Source organism: Lissotriton vulgaris, chromosome 2_2 (assembly GCF_964263255.1).
Source record: "Lissotriton vulgaris chromosome 2_2, aLisVul1.2, whole genome shotgun sequence".
Classification (NCBI taxonomy): Eukaryota; Metazoa; Chordata; class Amphibia; order Caudata; family Salamandridae; genus Lissotriton; species Lissotriton vulgaris.
This window is the reverse complement of record NC_141688.1, coordinates 174,416,544-174,431,516: the sequence shown is the minus strand read 5'-3', so window position 1 is coordinate 174,431,516 and position 14,973 is coordinate 174,416,544. Positions and strand designations below refer to the sequence as shown.

The 14,973-nt window shown below is 44.9% G+C and overlaps 1 pseudogene; it reads right to left on the bottom strand.

Moving 5' to 3' along the window:
• Window positions 1–14,174, bottom strand: part of LOC147729195 (small ribosomal subunit protein uS4 pseudogene) — a 56,431-nt pseudogene extending 42,257 nt beyond the window's left edge.
• Window positions 14,175–14,973: the final 799 nt, after the last annotated feature.

Genomic DNA, 14,973 nt, shown 5'->3' with positions numbered 1-14,973 from the left:
GCACTAGCAATTAATTATCAATTCAGGACAGGTGGTCACTGCAACCTATAACAAGCTTTTGCAATGCAAATTGGTCTCATATTTGTGAAAGTTAGTGGTATTGGCGTTGTGAATGATAATGTCTTTTACCCATGTGGTTTGGAACCAAATGGAGTGGATGTATGTGGTGTGGAGAGGAGAGGAAAGATGTGGGTTAGAGTGGAATTGGTAGTTGTGTATGGTGGAATTATGTGGTGTGGATTTGTGTAGTCGAATTATGTGGCATGGTTTGCATTGGAAATATGTGCATAGTAATTACGTGGTATTGAGTGTACTGGAATTATGTGGAGTGGGTCTGTGTGTCATAGAGTTTCATTATGTGGAATGACATTTTGTTTTGTGGAGTGGTATGTTGTGTGGTTTAATTATGTGGTGTGCTGTTGAATTTTGTACCCCAAAACTAGTCCCAGGATGCTTTTTCCAGTTCAGGGTAGACCTGGCTTGGCAGTTTGGGCTGGACTGTTCCCATGAGGCACTGAGGTTCCGTGACGGTTCCGTGATGACTTGAACCCGTGTTTTCAAGTTTGTCGGAAATACATAACATTAGTATCAGCGAACCGCAAATGATCCATTTAGCATATCCTGGTGTTTTCGCTACGTTACGAGCAAGAGCACTCCTGTTATGAACACATTTCTGATCTACCCATGGCATACATCTTAGATCATGGCCGCCATTTTGTGTTTCCTTGCCCTCACATATGCAATAGCCTCTGATCACTTCATTCACTCCACTTTGATTAAGGACACGTAGTCCTAACCGGAGATTCACCTCTTACATGACACGTACACCTTAAACCAGATCACACTGAAGCTGCATGACTCGACAAAGGCTGCCTCCTCTGCCCGAGGCCAGCCCACCTGAACTGGTTCTCGTGTCCATTGTCCCGATCATGATTAGGCGGCCGAAGCCGGTAGCCTTGCCCATTTACAACCCACAAACATCTCTTATCCCGCTTTCCTATCTTTTGCACCTGGCTCTGCTCCTTTCCTTCTGGGCCTTTATTAGGGGGAGGTAACGAACTTTACGATGAGGCGGTCCGGCTCTTGAATGCAATATTGACAAGGGATTGTGATGGACTAGTGGGAACCCCTCTTCGTGATGTTTGGTATCAGATATTATCGACAGTTCCTGTGTAACGCCAAATATTTATTGTTTAGAGACACAAAGGTTTGGGAGTGTACCGACATGTGAAATATTTGCCTAGAGCATAAATTTTGGTATATAAGGAGCAACCCTCAATGTACAAATCGAACAGGCTCCTGGGTACTGACCGTGTGTAGTATCTATGACTTCTGTGTCCCTGCAGTAATAAACCTTTGGTCTTTGACGCCACCATCGAGAAGCCCGTGTTTCTGTTCATTTGCGCACCAAGGCAGGTGGAACTCCGGGGTCTTTGGGTGTTGTTCCCTGACACCTCTGGACGGAACCAAAAAGTCCAGAACTCCAATTGGCGCCCAACGTGGGGCGACGTCATTCGGTACCGGTCCAAAAGCCCGAAGAGTTCGAGAAGCTTCGTGTGAAGATTCCTGAGGGAGGCGCCCCACTTCATCGATCCCGGCATATCGCAAAAGTGGCCCTGAAGTTCTCTTCCACGAGGGTTCCCGTTCAGGACGGCTGCAGTGGGCCGTTGCCTTGACCGTCGCCCTGTCTTGGACCCGAAGTGGTGCAGTCTTAGTACAGCGAAACGTGACGGGTTTCTCCTTGGTGACGTCTTCAGTGCCTCAGTTAAGTATTTAGTGATAGCTAGCTGGTTACTTTGTGAGGATTGTTAAATCCTTGATCGGTTCTTGGTTTGGTTTGGTTTCGTAAGATTATCACTAGTTGTTCTGGTTACGATAATCTATTTGGTTCAGTTTGGGTATCGATACATCAGTTCGTTTTTGGTAGGCCTAAGTTCTTGGTTCAAGTGCACAATTTGTTCCGTGTTTGTTTGTTTTGTGTTCCAGACTGAGAATGGTAAGTCGGAAAATGTTGTCTTGTTTTAGTTGCAACAGTGACTCACAATTAGAGGATTCTTGTCTGGTTCCTCCGATTGGGACTCCCCTATATGACCTATATTGTAAGTATGGTGTGGGTCCTATAACTTATAATGAGATATGGGTCCGTTATTGTAAGAAGGATGGTGTCCTTAGTTGGCCACTACATGGTAGTTTTGAACCCGAGATCCTTGATAATTTAGAAGCGAAATTGTTTAGGAAGAAAGCCCGGCCGGCAATGTTTGACTCTTTTCGTTATTGGCGAAAAGAATCCAAACAGAGAGAAATAAAAAGGTTGAAGAAAGAACAAAAAGAGCAAGAAGAGTTAACTCTAGAGCAAGCGACTAAACAGTTGCAGGCTAACGAGTGTGAGAAGGCCATAGATGTAGCCATTAGAGAGCATAACTTAGCGATTGACAAGTGCTACCCTGCCTTGCCATCGAAAACAGCTAAGATACTGGAGGATCCCGAAAACGATCCTCTGTTGTCCTATCTGTTACGTTCACCTCCACCGTACGCACAAGGTGCTGCGACTCAACTTGTACCGAATGTTCAATTGCCGGTTGCTGGACAACCTGGTGTTCTTGTTCCTCAGAATCAAGTTCCTATACCTCCTGTGGTGAATGTAAATGTTCCTACAGCTCCTCCTCTTTCCGCACTGCCCGCTCCTATACCTACCACTGTACCTATTGGTCCTCAAACTATTTTCCTCGATACTCCTACTGTTTCGTCATCTATTCCTACCTCTACTGCATTCTCTATGTCTGCGAGTGTACTAACTCCACTTTCTGTTCGTCGAAGAATCACTGATTCTGTTACTAATATGCTGTCTCCTATATATAAAACCTTGATTAAGACTCCTACTCCTGACTCTGTTCAGAGACGGAGTCAGCTTCCAAGTACTGAGGAACGGGGAGTTTTAGACTCCACGGCTCTCAGATGGATTACGAAAGTTAGAAGATATAGTACGAGAGATGTATTAGATACATTTATGCAGTGGAAAGAACCAACGCAACGATACGTTTTTGATGAGATGTGCTCGTTGTTACGTGAGGAAATAGAGGAAGATGATGTTGAATCAGACTTGGAGGATTTAATTAAGGTGCAAAAAGAGTTTGCTGCAGGAATGATAGTGGGTGATAATATAAAAGAAGCGATGGAACTTATTTTAAGTTTTAGGAATGATCCATCTCTTCGTTCACCGAGAGATTTAGAGAAAGGTAAAATGAAGCTAAGTCGCCAATATCCTATGAGGGAGGTTCCTCCAATTTGGCGCGAAGCTGTGCAAGCTGATGCGGTTGCTGGTATTGTGGCCACTCCAGCACAGTTCCAAAGAGTATGGATACATATTCCATGGAAGCGAGCAGAAGTGTTAGCAGTGAAACAGGCCTTACCAGATCCACGTAAGAATCCGGCTGGATATTACAAGGAATTGACACAGACAGTTGAGGCTTGTATAATGAACTTAGCCGACATTGATATGTTGTTTGGTAATGTAGTTCCACAACCAGTATGGGCTAAAATTCGTAGAGAGGATCATCAAGCAGCCTTAGGTGGTGATTGGGCAGCTATCACTGCAGCGGATGGTCAGCAAACGGGTGGTGCAAAACCCGAACCCCTAATTGCTAATCTTCCAGGTAGAATAATTGATTTAATGAAGACTTTGATGCCTGCATTGCGTGTTAATTGGGATAAATTATCCGCATGCAAGCAGAAGAAAGACGAAAGTGTCTCCGACTTCTTCACGAGGTTCGAAGAGACTTTTGTAGACCATAGTGGTCAGGATATGAGCACTGAAGGAGGACAGAGATTGTTTGTCGATAAATTTGTGCATAATTTGTTACCTGAATTATGCAATAAATTAAAGGATTCAGAAAGTGCGTGGGCTGTATCTACGACAGCGCAAATACTTGCGACTGCGCAGTACTACGAAAATAGGGATAAAGAGGAAAAGGAAAAATCAGAGAAGAAAACGAAAGATTTAAAAACTAAAGTTCTTTTACAGCAGGCGTATCCGCCTCGCGCGAACCAGACTAATACGCAGCAGAACTCATACCAAAGGACAGATTATAGTACATCAAGACCTCAATATCAATGGAATCAGTGTGCGTACTGTAAGAAAGAGGGTCACTATAAAAATGATTGTCAAATTTTAGCGCAAAATAATGCGGCAGCAGCTCAGAGAGGTCGTGGTGGTTATGCACAAAATTCTAGAGGACGAGGACGAGGTGCTATGCCTCCGCAAACGAATGATCGTCCTTCTAATCACTTTGATCAACGAAATGTACAGTCAGCTCAACAGAATAGATCTCAGCAATATCTTGTTGAGGATTATTGTGAAGTTGAAGAGGGTTTTCAACAAAATGGGTACTAGGACAGCCATGGACAGAGAGAGGGAGTAGTATCAGTTCCAGTGGATCAGAGTGGGCCTTATGTCGCAGTAGCAACATCAGGTGTAGTCGAACCGTTTCTGTTGGATACTGGTGCCGCGAAAAGTTCTATAATTCATGCGAAACTCCCTGGCGCACCTTTGTCTGGCTCAACAAATGTTTCCGTAGGTTTTTCAGGCGCCCCTGTGTACAACCCGATATCTGGTCCTTTGTCTATTTCTGTTGGACCGTGTCAATTGAAAGCACCCTTGATTTTGACGACAGGTTGTAATGAAAATCTGCTTGGTTTAGATTTGTTAAAACGACTATATGCGACATTGTACTGTTCTCCGGAAGGAGTACAGCTTACTTTGGGTAAAAGACTCACCTCTCCGATGTACTTGTCAATGGACGCACTCCCGCCGGAGCTACGTTCACTCCCAGATTCTCTTTGGGCGACTGGTCCCAATGATGTAGGCCTTTTGGAAATTCCACCATATGTAGTAACTTTGAAAGCGAATGTAAAATTTCCAAGAATTCCCCAATATAAAATATCGAGTGAAGGAGAACGTGCACTCTTATTGATTGTGCAAGATTTGATTAAAAAAGGTGTGGTTGAAGAAACGCGAGGAAATATTTGTAATAGTCCTGTATTACCGATCTTGAAACGAACTGATCCTACAAAGCCTCCAGTCTATAGGTTTGTCATAGACCTTAGAGAAGTTAATAAGATTGTAATTCCGCAGTTTCCTGTAGTGCCAGACATTACTGCCTTGTTAACATTGATTCCCGCTACAGCCAATTGGTTCTCAGTCATCGACTTGAAGAATGCCTTTTTCAGCATTCCGATAGCCGAGGAAAGCAGAGATATTTTTGGCTTCTGTCTAGGAGGTCGCAGTTTCAGATTTAAACGCGCTCCACAAGGCTACTGTGAAAGTCCATCCATTTACAGTCAAGCTTTAAAAAGTCAGTTGGATTCTTTTGTCCTTCCTCCAGGTTCTGCCCTAGTACAGTACGTAGATGATCTTTTGGTGGCTGCCGATGCCAAGGAAACTTGCAAGGCAGCTACAATTTCACTATTGCATCATTTGTCTAATTTGAATCATAAGGTGTCACCTTCCAAAATGCAATACTGCTGCCAAGAAGTAACCTACTTAGGTCATCTCTTGTCAAAGGAGGGAAGGAAGTTGACCCCAGAAAGAGTAAAAGCAATTACGCAAATGAGTGTTCCACGCACACAGAAGGAAGTACGTGCCTTTCTAGGTATTACCTCCTACTGTAGGCAATGGATCCCAAATTTTTCACTTTTGGCAAAGCCACTGGTAGCTTTGACTGGGAAAAATGTTCCGAGTCCGGTGCCATGGTCTGATGAATGTCAAGAGAGTTTTACTGAATTACGAAAAGCATTGTGTTCAGCTCCTGTATTGGGCACACCTGATTACAGTAAGCCATTCACGCTCTACGTTCACGAAAGAGAAGGTTGCGCGTTGAGTGTCCTGACACAGAAGTTTGGTGATAAACAACGCCCTTGTGCGTATTTCTCATCAACATTAGATCCGGTAGCTAGAGCATTGCCTAGTTGTTTGAGGGCTACAGCGGCAGCTGCGGCTTCCATTCGACAATCTGCTGGTTTGGTGATGAACAATATGCTAGTGGTCATGGTTCCTCATGCAGTGGATACACTCATGAACCGAACGAAGACACAACACCTTACTAGTGCGAGATTATCTGGTTACGAGCTGACGTTATTAGCGAGTCATATTCAGATCAAAAGATGCAATGTATTGAATCCAGCGACACTGTTGCCGACTGATCTAGAGTCGAGTGATTCCGAGCCACATGACTGTTATTTTAAAACGGAAGAAGAGACAAAAGGACGAATTGACCTTAAAGATACTCCCCTATCCGACCCGGATGGTACGCTGTATGTGGACGGGTCATGTTTTAAATTGGAGAATGGTGATGTGACTGCTGCTTACGCGGTGACGACTTTGAAGACGATCGTGGAGACTGCAAGAGTGAGTCAGAATTCTGCCCAAGCTGCAGAATTAATAGCTCTTACGAGAGCGTGTGTTTTAGCTGAGGGAAAGAGAGTGAATGTGTTCACAGATAGTCAGTACGCATTTGGCGTGGCCCATAGTTTTGGCCGGTTGTGGAGAGAAAGAGGTTTCATTACGTCCCATGGGACTAAGATTCAACATGGTCAGCTAGTTAACGACTTGTTAGAATCTTTAACCTTGCCGACTGAAGTTGCGATTGTGAAGTGCAGTGCTCATAAAGCAATCACGGATGATGTTGGTCGGGGAAATGCCTTTGCTGATGAAACAGCTAAACAGACAGCTAGAGACATGATGAGTAGAATGTATGTTGCTACGTCTGCAAGATGGATTGCTGAGTCTGGGATGTGTGAAGACACTATGGAAAGTGTGAAAGAGATTCAGAAAGAAGCGACTGAGGAAGAGAAACGCGTATGGAGAGAAAGTACGGGCAAATTGGACTCGAATGGATGTTGGATCGATTTGACAGAACAGCAGCGTTGGATGTTACCTGATGCGTATGTGCTTGCAGTAGTAACGATGGCGCATGGAGTGGCGCACATAAGTTCTAAAGGGATATGTAAGATGTTAGCTCCGGTTTGGAAGAATGAGGGAATCAGTAAGTGTGCAGAGAGAGTAGTGAAAAACTGTATGGTGTGCTTGATGCATAATCCTGGCAAGGGAACTCCAACTCCAGCTGGTCATTTCGCTCCTCCTTCCTGTCCATTTGAAGTGATTCAGTTAGACTTCATTCACATGGAACGCTGCAACAATTTAAAATACGTCTTAGTGGTGGTTTGTGCTTTTTCCAGGTGGATAGAAGCATACCCACTAAAGGACAATACTGCTCTATCCACTGCCAAAATTCTTCTCAAAGAATATTTCCCTAGATTTGGAATGCCACGGATTGTATGGTCAGATAACGGAAGTGAGTTTATAGGGAAAGTTATGCAGAGTGTGTGTGCTGGTCTAGGATTGAAACAAAAATTTCATAGTGCGAACCATCCCCAGTCAGCTGGTCTAGTGGAGGGTTATAATGGCACCCTCAAGCTTAAAATAGCCAAAATACAAGCATCCACAGGTTTGGCTTGGCCAGACGCACTTCCTTTGGCCTTGTTATCAACGAGAGCAACAGTGCATTCTAGAATAGGGCTTTCTCCATATGAGATTGTTTTTGGCCGCCCGGCAAATGTCTGGGGTGTGCCAAGGCCTAAACACTTTTGCTCCATTGAATATCCTATGTTGATAGACTACCTTTACGACTTGACTGCTAAATTAAGTCTTATTCATCAACAGGTTTTTGATGCTTTGCCAAAGCCTCCGGAGAGTCCAGGGCATCAACTGAAACCGGGTGACTTCATAGTGGTCCGGAACTTCGCGAGGACAAAGAATCTTCAGCCTCGCTACATCGGCCCCTTCCAGATCCTGCTGGCAACGAGAACAGCTGTACGTGTTGCTGGCCGGAAGAACTGGATCCACGCTTCTCATGTAAAGCGTGTTCCACTGCCGCTGCCCTACGACGACTGGGTGAAGAAGGGAATTGGTGCCTCCGAATCTGAATTAACTCCAAAATTTGTCCCTTTCAGCGATGCCAATTTGATTTCTGACACTTTGAAACGTGATTCTCCTCCTGAAAAGACTGTTTTGAACATTGAACATTTGTCTCCAGCATCAAAAGAAACTTTGCCATCTGCGAGCGTAAACTCTGCAACAGCTGCTAGTGATACACTATTTTCCGATCCAACAGTACCAGCAAAGAAAAGATACAATCTTAGAAGCTATAAAACGAACTAATAAAGCAGGCAACTGCATATTGTGCTTTGGATACACATATACATTGAACTTTTTGCTTTTCAGCCAGGAAGTTTGCTATTGTTTATTGTTTTTTAAATTGCCTTGCCGTCTGGGTAGCCGTAGGGTCGTGGCTGTGTGCCTAGTTTGAATTTGCAGGGGTCTGACACAAGGTCGATCTTTCTGTTAGTTTTGGGAACTCCCAGGGCTGACAGAGGCATTTTCATCTACGTACACATCATCAGTGGTCGCGAGCGGATTGTAGAAGATGGAACTTCCTGCGCTGCAACGAAAGAATGTGATTTACGTTCGCAGAAACAGACTAAATAGAATTCTTCACAGCAAATGTTTCTTGATGCAGTGTGCCATTACATTTTTGATTGTTTTAGCAACATTGGTGGGTGGAATTGTCTTTAGCATAAACTTGATTTTTGTGCCAGTTTCTACAGTGCCTCCCCTTGATCCAGCCATTTCTACTGTTTCTTCTATACACTCTTTTCACTCATTTCCAGAACATGAGCAAGCTCGACGCTCAGAATTCATCAACAACACTTTTGTACAGCTCTTACACCAACACCAACTGGTAGTTAACACTACAGACTGCTGGGTGTGTGGCTTAATACCTCACACCATGGATAAAGGTATTCCCTATCTGGTTTTACCTTTTAGCTACAATGGATCATTTCAGGCCCTTCAAACCATTTTTGCTTATGCCCTTGAAACCTATCCTCCACGTCCACCACGCTCCACTAAATATAACTCTGCCAACAAAGCTTTAGTCCAGGGAATTATTGACATGATCAAAGACGTCAATAATACTCCATCTTACCCTAGAGACGAATTGCGAGTATATTTAAGTTGGAATACTTCAGAGTATCGCCTTAGTTTAGGAGAAAGTAAGCGTAAAAGCTCAACTCCAATCTGGGTCGTACCTCACCGAGGTCAGGTCTGTTTGCAAGGTAACGGGAGAAATCCGAGAGCTCAGCTAGGGAGAAGTGAGTGCGTAGAGACTTATGTGTTTCCGGCTAACTCTTCCCCTGCCTTCCTTACTGCTAGGGGTACCTACTTCATTTGTCGAGACAGAGCTTATACATGGTTGCCTGCTGACTTCTCAGGTTCATGCTATATTGCTCGATTGTTGCCTCCAACATACACTGCTTCACCGGATTATTACAGAACAAGAGTAGCTAGAGGTGTTTTTAGTGAGAAAGATACCGCTGGTCAGGAAGCTGGAGACTTCTTCAAAGGCTTCCTTCCGTTCTGGGGGCCTATGGCCAATAGTAGAAACATACGTCAGCTAACACGGGTAGTTGAATCTACTATTACTGAAACTGCTGGTGCCCTTAGCAATCTGACAGCTGAGCTTCAGGCGGATAGGCTCATGACATTGCAGAACCGTATGGTTCTAGATGTTATCCTTGCAGACCGAGGTGGGGTATGCAGAATGATCCAATCGAGCTGCTGTGTCTTCATTCCTAATAATGCTCCAACAGTTTACGAGGCGATCTCTAAGTTACACAAAATTTCCGATTCCATACATGTAGATGAGGGAAACTGGTCCTTTATGGAGTGGGTTTGGACTCTGATCTCAGCGTGGGGATGGAAGGTTCTACTGGTCATTGGTATCATCTTAGTATTCCTATTCTCATGTTGTCTGATTATCCAGTGTGGTCCTGCTCTGTGTAGTCTTTGTGCTGCAACCTGTTTTAGGAAACCACCTGCATTTGGAGAAAAGGCACGAGAAAGGATGATGATACAACAGCATGTCACTGACCTGATGAGCATAGAACTAGATTCAGACATAGATTGAGTAATTGCCTATGTAAGGGCAAAAGGAGGGTCTGAGGTTCCGTGACGGTTCCGTGATGACTTGAACCCGTGTTTTCAAGTTTGTCGGAAATACATAACATTAGTATCAGCGAACCGCAAATGATCCATTTAGCATATCCTGGTGTTTTCGCTACGTTACGAGCAAGAGCACTCCTGTTATGAACACATTTCTGATCTACCCATGGCATACATCTTAGATCATGGCCGCCATTTTGTGTTTCCTTGCCCTCACATATGCAATAGCCTCTGATCACTTCATTCACTCCACTTTGATTAAGGACACGTAGTCCTAACCGGAGATTCACCTCTTACATGACACGTACACCTTAAACCAGATCACACTGAAGCTGCATGACTCGACAAAGGCTGCCTCCTCTGCCCGAGGCCAGCCCACCTGAACTGGTTCTCGTGTCCATTGTCCCGATCATGATTAGGCGGCCGAAGCCGGTAGCCTTGCCCATTTACAACCCACAAACATCTCTTATCCCGCTTTCCTATCTTTTGCACCTGGCTCTGCTCCTTTCCTTCTGGGCCTTTATTAGGGGGAGGTAACGAACTTTACGATGAGGCGGTCCGGCTCTTGAATGCAATATTGACAAGGGATTGTGATGGACTAGTGGGAACCCCTCTTCGTGATGTTTGGTATCAGATATTATCGACAGTTCCTGTGTAACGCCAAATATTTATTGTTTAGAGACACAAAGGTTTGGGAGTGTACCGACATGTGAAATATTTGCCTAGAGCATAAATTTTGGTATATAAGGAGCAACCCTCAATGTACAAATCGAACAGGCTCCTGGGTACTGACCGTGTGTAGTATCTATGACTTCTGTGTCCCTGCAGTAATAAACCTTTGGTCTTTGACGCCACCATCGAGAAGCCCGTGTTTCTGTTCATTTGCGCACCAAGGCAGGTGGAACTCCGGGGTCTTTGGGTGTTGTTCCCTGACACCTCTGGACGGAACCAAAAAGTCCAGAACTCCAGCACAGGGTCACAGGGTCAAGACTAATTTGCATATAGCTGAGCTAAAGAACGTTGATGGCTTCAACCCAGATCTGTGACTGGGACGGTTGTTTGAAAAGTTTCAACAGTCCGTTCATCATATGTTTGTGTTTGCGTTGAATTTTGTGGCATGATGTAAAATTCTATGGTGTGGATTGGATATATGTTGTGTGTTGTGCAATTGAGTTCTTGAGTTCAAATATGTGGTTTGTTGTCGAATTATGTGGTGTGGAATGGAAATGTGTAGAGTTGGATTGTGTGGCGTGGTAATGTGTGGCGTTGATTGAAATTATGCTGATTGGAATTATTAGGCATGGTGTGGAGTGTATTTGTGTGGATTGTGTTACCAAGTTTAAAAATAATGAGACATTATTCATGGAAACCCAGCCTTTCATTGCGCACACATTTACAAAACCTTATATTATGCAGAGTTATGCATATAGAGAAAGAAACAAGATGGACTGAACGTGTAGCGATAATAAAATGAGAGGGACAGAAAGAGAAATGAGAGGTGCAAAAGGAAAATAGACAGAAGAAGAAAGATAGAGAGAAGAGAGGGTGAGAAAAGAAAACAAGCATTGGCTTAGCCAATAGGTCTCGCATTTGGGACTTTATTAGTGTTTAGCCATGCAACAGTTGGTGTTGTTGCACCTAGGATATTCTGCTGCATAGCTAAATACTTGTAGGGTCCAACAAGCGATACCTATTGGCTATGCCAATGCTTGTTTGTTTTTTGTTGCTGTTTTGTTTAAGTTGCGAGATCTATAATAGCTAGACATGGTTTTTGTTGACAGTTCTTTGCATCAAATGAACTTGTTTTCATTGCTCTGAATGTTGTTTCCATTCTGGTTGTAGGAAGCAGTAATTCCCGGGGGTGTGGGTCTGCCTAGCTGTGCGCATGTGCTGAACTATGCAAATGAGAAAAAGCCTGATGCAGGTGGAATTTATAAGTGTGGAGTGAGTGAGCACCAAGCAGCATGACTCACTCACACATGAGTTCATGCACTGCACCTGCATACTCAGCATGGTTTAAGGAAACTCGACCCACTTCGTCCCAGACGCCGAACACATATTTACCAAGAAACTCTGAGAAGAGTCTGCCTGCTGCACTGACGGCTGGTGGTGTGTGTGCCTGGTGGTAACGTGCACTGATGGCTGGTGGTGTGTATGCCCGGTGGAAGCGTGTGCTGACGGCTCGTGGTATGTGTGCCTGGTGGTAGAGTGCATTGACGCTGGTGGTGTTTGTGCCTGGTGAAAGCGTGCACTGACGGCTGGTGGTGCGTGTGCCCGGTAAAAGCGCGCACCAACAGCTGGTGGTGTGTGTGTGCCTGGTGAAAGCATGCACCGACAGCTTGTGGTGTGTGCCTTTTGGAAGCGTGCACTGAAGGCTGGTAGTGTGTGATGGCTGGTAGTGTGTGTGCCTAGTGAAAGTGTGCACTGATGGCTGGAGGTGTGTGTGCCTGGTGGAAGCGTGCACTGATGGCTGGTGGTGTGTGTGCCTGATGGATGTGTGCACTGATGGCTGGTGGTGTGTGTGCCTGGTAGAAGCATGCACTGGCGGCTGGTGGTGCTGGTGGTGTGTGTGCCTGGTAGAATAGTGCACTGACGGCTGGTGGTGTGTGTGCCTGGTGGAAGCGTGCACTGACAGCTGGTGGTGTGTGTGCCTGGTGGAAGCGCGCATCGAAGGCTGGTGGTGTGTGTGCATGGTGGAAGCATACACTGACGGCTAGTGTTGCTGGTGATGTGTGTGCCTGATTGTAGCCTCTACTGACGGCTGGTGGTGTGTGCCTGGTGGTAGCGTGCACTGACGTCTGGTGGTGTGTGTGCCTGGTGGAAGCGTGCACTGACAGCTGGTGGTGTGTGTGCCTGGTGGAAGTGTGCATCGAAGGCTGGTGGTGTGTGTGCCTGGTGGAAGCATACACTGACGGCTAGTGTTGCTGGTGATGTGTGTGCCTGATTGTAGCCTCCACTGACGGCTGGCGGTGTGTGCCTGGTGCTTGCGTGCACTGACTACTGGTGGTGTGTGTGCCTGGTGGAAGCGTTCACTGATGTCTGGTGGTGTGTGTGCCTAGTGGAAGCGTAGACTGATGGCTGGTTGTGTGTCTGCCTGTTGGAAGCGTGCACTGACTGCTGGTGGTGTGTGTGCATGGTGGAAGTGTGCAATGACGACTGATGGTGTGTGTGCCTGGTGGAAGCAGGAACATTCACAGTGATAAAAGACACAAATGAAACTGACGAAGAGGAGTGGGAGAAAGGAGGGGGAACGGAGCAGAGGGTCATGATTCACAGCTAGAAGACACAAATGAAGCTGAAGGCTGAGTGCTGAAAGCAAAAGAAAAAAACAAGCCAAGCCACGAAAGTGATAGTTAAACTGAGGAATGGACACAGAAGGGAAAGCAACTTAATGACCCATGTAGGAGGAGACAGATGGTGGCTGCGCGCGTGCACGCAAGCTTTATGCCAGCAATAGCAGATAGGTATCACTTTTTTTACCCTTTACTAAAAGTCAAGCAAACAGCGCATGCGCTGCTCTAGGCTCAACCTAAAAAACTAGAGGGCAAGAGATAGGAATAAGAAAAGAGAAATGGAAAGAAAAAGAAGCAGAAAAATAAGAGGGCGAAATAAAACTAGACTAGTGGGGAAATTTTATACAGATAACAGCATGCAAGGATAGTAAGCAAGTAAGTTGTCTAATTATAGGCAGCCATGAAAATTTGACATTTGTGCCAGTTCCAAGCACCTTGCCTTCAAACAGGTCCTTGGTATCCTTCTGGTCCGCTGTCAGGAGCTCGCGAGCTTCTTTGCGAATTTACGCAAGAGTGAATTACAGCCTCAACACCTCATTCTTATTAGGATGACAATATTAACCTAGAGCATAGAAAAAAAGAAAGAAAAATTATCAGTGAACTCGAACTAAAATAACAGCCAACTACAATGCATTGCAAGTATAGCTCAACGGCTCATCGGGTAATTACTGGGTTTAATAAAAGGCAAATGCAGCTACCATTGGAGCCTCCTTGGAATATCAACTCACCAATAGGCTTCGACTTAATGTCTAAACGAGATCTCTCGAATGGTGGCGGGGAGTTCCAGTGGCCTTCCGACACACCCTGTTTCTGGCAACGGGCATCTTTCCCTAAAAACCTGTTTTGGAAAAAGGAGCAAGTTAACTCATTAGCAACATGAGGCAGAGAATGAAAGTACCACACAGTCCCTCTTCATCACACACAATACTTGTATAGATTAAGGTCTCTCCATTATAGAATAGCTGCTTAAATATTCACTTTACCTCTGCCATATTAGGTTAAACCCCCCCAATATTCACTGCATTTTGCCCGATTTTGATGGACATAACATATTGCACATTAAAACATGTTTAATACTCACTGCGACCACCCTTTGCAAAGCTAGCTAAAGTATCTGGAAAATATTTATTCTGCTTTTGGGAGGCAACACCTACATTGCATGGGTCAAGGGAGGGGATAGGGTGCTGGGCACCCTGCCCAATACGTCAATTGTTTACTCCAATTTTTAACTCTACAAATATGCCAACGTGTTCAAACCAGCAAAATTACACTACTACCCTTAATACTGGCAGGAGGGAGCTATAAATCCCCCTTTTTTGCAGTCTCGCTACGGATCGCTTTGATTGTTGGCTGCAGCCTGGTTTGTATCCTACAGATTTGCATCTACTTAAAGGCTCTCTCGTTGGCTGCTTTTGTTTTCTTTTCTGAAGACTCTGCTTATGATCCGTTACTTTCCTTTCTTCTGGATTTTTGGTCCACTCTTGGAGTATATATTTAAGGATTATTTTGCAGTAGATTTGTGGTGTCTTTCCACAACAGACGTGATGAGACTGTTGTTATAACGCTGTCTTTATTACATTGCTCATTGTCTTTTGTGTTTGCAGCATGAGCAATGCTGGGCAT